This window comes from Lithobates pipiens, unplaced genomic scaffold (assembly GCF_037356315.1).
Source record: "Lithobates pipiens isolate NorthernLeopardFrog02 unplaced genomic scaffold, aLitPip1_a1.2 Scaffold_18, whole genome shotgun sequence".
Taxonomy (NCBI): domain Eukaryota; kingdom Metazoa; phylum Chordata; class Amphibia; order Anura; family Ranidae; genus Lithobates; species Lithobates pipiens.
The window spans coordinates 246,647,405-246,653,404 of record NW_027507758.1 but is presented as its reverse complement, the minus strand read 5'-3'; positions in this window follow the sequence as shown (position 1 = coordinate 246,653,404).

The window sequence follows — 6,000 nt, the reverse complement described above, 5'->3', positions numbered from 1 at the left end:
GGTTACCTCCCCTCATATACTGTAATTGGGCAGCCAGAAAATAGTATCTCATATTAGGTAGTGCCATCCCACCCATTTCCCTTGGTCTCTGTAGTACTTGTAAGCTAATTCTTGCCACACTGTTCTTCCATATCACCTCTCTAAACAAACTTTCCATTTTTTTAAACCAATATTTTGGAATCCAAACCGGTGAGTTTTGTATGACATATAATATTTGAGGCATCCACACCATCTTAATTAAGTTGCACCTACCGGCTACTGACAGGGGGAGGTTCTTCCATATTCTAATTTTACGTTTTAATTTTGACATAAGTGGAACTAAATTCCCTGCTATATACTGCCTTGGGTCTGCCGTCATATTCACTCCCAAGTACTTCATTTGTTTAACTGTTTCTATTTGGGATACCTGTACTGGCAGTGGGGTATCGAGGGGATCCACTGGTAGGAGGGCAGATTTTTCCCAATTAATTTCAAGTCCAGAGAAATACCCAAATTCTTTTATCAGGGTCATTGCCGCCACCAATGAGGGCCCCGTGTCCCCTAATAACAGCAATACATCGTCTGCATACAAGGCAACCTTTTCCTCTTCGTTCCCTCTTTTAAACCCCCGGATATCCTTCGCCTCTCTCAAGGCTATAGCCAGAGGCTCCATCGAGAGGGCGAAAAGCAGGGGCGACAAAGGGCACCCCTGTCTTGTCCCCCTCTCCAAATGGAACCCCTCTGAACATTCCCCATTTATTCTCACTTTCGCCCTAGGGCCTGTATACAGTACTCTTATCCATTGCATAAATCTCGGACCAAATTGAAATTCCGCCAACACCCTCCTCAAATAATGCCACTCCACACTATCGAAGGCTTTTTTTGCATCTAAGGACATAACTGCTCTATTCCCTTTGTTTTCTGAAGGAATCTGAATGTTTAAATAAGTGCGTCTCACATTCATATTTGTGGACCGCCCTGGGATAAACCCAGTTTGGTCCTGATGTATTAGTTTTGGTATTATGTTTTTTACCCTTGTTGCAAGTACTTTTGCCAAAATTTTAACATCTGAACACAGTAACGATATAGGTCTATATGATGCGGTCTCCAATTGGTTTTTCCCTTCTTTTGCTAGGACCACCACTGTGGCCTCCATCATTGATTGCGGCAGCTGTCCCGCTTCAAAAGCGCCATTGAACACCTGTAGGAGAGCCGGTAAAAGTATCTCCCCAAATTTTTTATAAATCTCTATCGGCAGTCCATCCGGACCTGGTGCTTTCTGATTTGTCATTTCTGCTGTTACTTTTTGCAGCTCCTCCAGGGTCAATGGTGCTTCCAAACCCTCCCTATCTTCCTCCGACAGCCTGGGTAATGTTATTTTCCCAAAAAATTCCTGCATCTCCCCCTCTACTTCAGAGTTTGAAACTTTATATAGTTCCTCATAATATTTTCTAAACTCTTCCACTATTTCAGGTGTTGACTTCCTCATACCTCCCTCCCTGTCCAATATCGCCGGTATTATTGGGGACGAACTATTTGATTTAGCAATCATTGACAATACCCTCCCCACTTGTTCCCCTTCACCAAAGAAGGACTGCCTCTGGAACTGCCTTTTCTTCTCTTCTTTCTCCCATATAAGTCTTTTATATTCTACCTGATTTTTCTCCCATTCCTTGGAACTTTCTTCTGAGGGGGCCCTTATATACCTCTCTTCTGACCTCCTTACCCTTTCTTTTGCTTCTATTTCCTTTGCTACCCCATTCTTCTTAATCTGCGATATCTTTTTTATTAGTTCCCCCCTTAAGAAGGCTTTCAAGGTATCCCACATTATTCCCAGGGACGTAGATCCCACATTTATGCTCAAAAATTCTTTTAGATTTTCTTTTACCCCCTCCATGTTATCCATTAGTTCTAACCAAAATGGGTTTATCTTCCATTCCCTTCTACTACATCCTCTCCCTATTGTCATTAAAAACATTACCGGTGAATGGTCCGAAATTCCCCTTGGCTCGTACTCCACTTTCTCCACCATCCCCAGCGCCTCTTCATTACACAGCACCATATCGATCCTGGACAAGGTGGAGTACGTCTTAGAGTGACAAGAATACTGTTTTTTTAAGGGGTTCCACCTTCTCCATATATCCACAAAACCCGTTTCTTCACAGAATTGAAATAACAACCCATTAGGTCCCTCCCTACTACCAACCTTCTGTGGGAACCTATCTATTTTTTGATCCATTATCATATTGAAGTCCCCTGCTATTATGACTGGGATTCCAGGCTTATCCTTTATAAACTTCAGCAGTTCATGTAATATTTCTGCATTAAATGGTGGTGGGATATACACAGTTGCAATCACACATACTCTATCTTCTATACCGCAAAAGAGGAACACATATCTCCCTTTAACATCTACGATGCTCTGCCTGCAGGTTAGGCCCGACCCAGGATCTATTAAGACACTCACTCCCCTCGAGTAGGAAGTGTATGTAGAATGATATTGTATCCTATATTTTCTGTGTCTTAGCACACTGATTGTATCACGGTCCAGGTGGGTCTCCTGCAAACAGAGCATCCCATAATTACCCATATTCCCCATGGAAAATAACGCACGTCTCTTCAGCTGTTCCTTCACCCCCCGTATATTCCAAGAACAAATTTTAACCTTTTTAGTGAAGTTCCCTACCTTACTACTTACTCCCATATTTAAAACCTAAATCACAATATCATACTTTTATTCTCCATTCTACGTGCTTTCTCTGTGTTTTCACACGTGATCTCCCCCTTGCTTTTTTCTTTTTTCCCTGTGCTCCAAAATTTTAATCCCACACATATTTTGTATCTCATATTTACCATATTTCTTATGCACATTTTACACACATTTTATATAAATTGAGCAATATTATTTCCTTGTGCCTCTCTTAATTTCATTTTCTTGTGCCCTTTTCCCTGACCACCGTATTCAATGCAATTTCACCCATCAACTTTATACTTAAATATTTTTTTTTTTTGTGCAATTAATAATCCTTTACCATGCCTACCTATATCCTTTCCTATCCTTTCAACCTCCTTTCTCTCGCTATCATTCATCCATTCATACTCCCCATCCCTTTTTTCTTTCCCCTCCCCAACCCTCCCATGCCCCACTTGGGGCCCTTCTAAGGGGCTTCCAACATGACCGTTTTTACCTCCCAGGGTGATATATCCTCCCCACCTACTCGCCCCACCCACCCACTCCCATAACTCTTATTTCTATAACAAAAAATAGTCCACATTACTGCCGAGAAGAAAAAAAAAAAAAAAAAGGGGAAAGGGGGGAAGAAGAGAGGGAGGGAGACAAACAGAGCAATATGGGGGCATTCCCTCTTAGTCCAGAAAAAAAAAAAGGAAAAAATGTCCATTTTCTTTCTGTTTTCATATTACAGCATTCCCCTCTGTTGCAGCAGACATTTATTTTCCTCCAACCACGACTTAACTTCTTCTGGACTATTAAAAAATGTGTTTTCCCCAAATGCTGATACCCTCAACTTTGCCGGATAAAGCAATGCATAGTTCACTTTAAGACTCTGCAATTTCTTTTTGCACTCTATAAACTTGGCTCTCTGTCCTTGCAGCTCTGGGGAAAAATCCGGGTACACTGAAATCTTTACCCCATTATATTCAAGGTTACGCAGTTCTCTTGCTCTTTGAAGGATAACAACTTTATCTCTATAGGATAGCAATTGGATGATTATGGGTCTAGGATGACTTCTTCCTTCCACCATCCTAAACGGAATTCTATACGCCCTTTCAATTGCAAAAAATCTTGATAGCTTCTCACTCCCTACTTTATCCTTTATCCATATTTCCATAAATTCAGCAAGATTATTGCCTTCACTTTTCTCCGGGACACCTAAAACTCTGATATTTTTCCTGCGTATAATATTTTCCATATTATCCATTTTAGCCATACACAAATTTAACTGGCCCTTCATCATTTGCATCTCCTGTTTCAGCGGGAGTACATCATCCTCCACCTGGCTGACTCTCTCCTCCATATCTGATATACGGGCCGCAGTTTTCTGTACTTCATTTTTAAGATTTCTCCCGTCTTCTCTTATCTGCTTTAATTGGTCTGATACATCATCCAATGATAATTTACATGTATTCACCGCAGAAAGAATTTCTTTTAGTGATGGTTCTTTACCTTTTGCCCAAATTTCTCCTTCTGTACTTATCTCAGTGTCCCGTCCAGTCCCCCTCTCCAAGGAGAGATTGCTCACGGACGCTTGTGCTTCCGATATTCCACCCATTACACCCGTAGTGTCCGACCGGACTGCCATACATATTGCTTTATTTAAACTTGTCGGCTCTATTTCGGTCGTCAAGCCCTGGCTTTTCCTTCCGACCGTTTGCACGGCTGCAGTACTCTGCGGCCGCCCCTCTCCGACTTGCATGTTCTTTTTAGGTGTTTGGTTTGGGGTCTGATTAGGCGTATGGGCATATCGCTCCAGTTTAGAAGCGGCGGCAGCAGCAGCAACGCCTGTCAGCCCGGTCGAGTGGCCAGCCTTATCTTTGGAACTACGTAGTGTTTGTGATCCATTATGTGTGGTCGCCTCCTCCACCCCCCTTTTCCTAGTCATACCTTCGGGTCTTACGTCTCTTCCACCGGGGGGGGGGGGGGGGTATCGCTCAATCCCTCCCTTCGCTTTGATTCCCTCTCTCACAGGGTTTCTTACGTGGGGATCGGTGTTCCTCTATGGGAGAGCTTCCTGTGGCGACCTCCACATATCTCCACTGTAGCGCCGTTCGGTCAACCGAGTGTGCCGTTACTCTCGCTTTCGTGGTGTCACAGCTTCACAGCGTCCCCTCGTTTCGGCACCTCAACGCTCGGCTTCTCCTTCCCTCCTCCTCCTCCACACTACCTTGGCAGCATTAGTCTCTGGAGCGAGCGGTAGGTCTGAGCCCGCCGCGACCTCTCACCCTGACATCCGGTCACGCCCCACTGTTCCTTTCGAAAATGCCACCCAAGTCTGGTTCAAAATATTTCAATTAAAATAAATATTTTTCCATAGTACTCTTGAGATTTGTGGATGCGCACCTGTGATTTATATGCCTTGATGTGGGGACCCACGGGAGTCAGAGAGATGCAAGAATCTTTGGAGAGTTTGTGATGGGGTATTGGCTATATGAAGGACATCTCAGTATTCTTGCAAGGAAGCCTCTTCTATGCATAATGGAGCCTAGTATTCCACTTGTGACAATGATGCTTTTGGACTTTCATAAAACCTAATGCACCCCTATAGTGAATATGGACTTAGTCACAAGCAAAAAGTATTCAATTCAATATAGACTAAGCCGTGCCCGTCGAGTTGAGGAGTCCATATTTGGAGTATGTGCTGCAAAGTGGTGTTTATTCCTCTTCCTCAGGAAACAAAGCTCCACAGCCATAGGGTGTTGCCAGTACATGCTTGGGATTTCATTCCTCTGAGCTTTCTTTCTTTAAGTCTCTCCACACGTGGTCATGCAGAGACTTTCACCGCATCTGGAGGATGTCAACCGAAAAAACACAAAAAAGGGCACATAAGCATATACAGTGCCTTGCAAAAGTATTTACCCCCTTGCCGTTTTTCGTGTTTTGTTGCCTCACTACCTGGAATTAACATGGATTGTTTGAGGATTTGCCTCATTTAATTTACAGAACATGCCCACAACTTTGCAGATGCTTATTTTTTTTTATTTTTTATTATGAAGCAAACAACAAATAGGACAAAATAACAGAAAGTCAACGTGCATAACTATTCACCCCCCTAAAGAAAATACTTTGTAGAGCCACCTTTTGTGGCTATCACAGCTCAAAGTCACTGGATAAGTCTTGATGAGCTTGCCACATCTTACCACTGTGATTTTTGCCCATTCCTCCTTGAAAAAACGCTCCATCTCCTTCAAGTTGGATGGTTTGCGCTTGTGAACAGCAATCTTTAAGTCTGACCACAGATTTTCTATTGGATTGAGGTCTGGGCTTTGACTAGGCCATTTCAA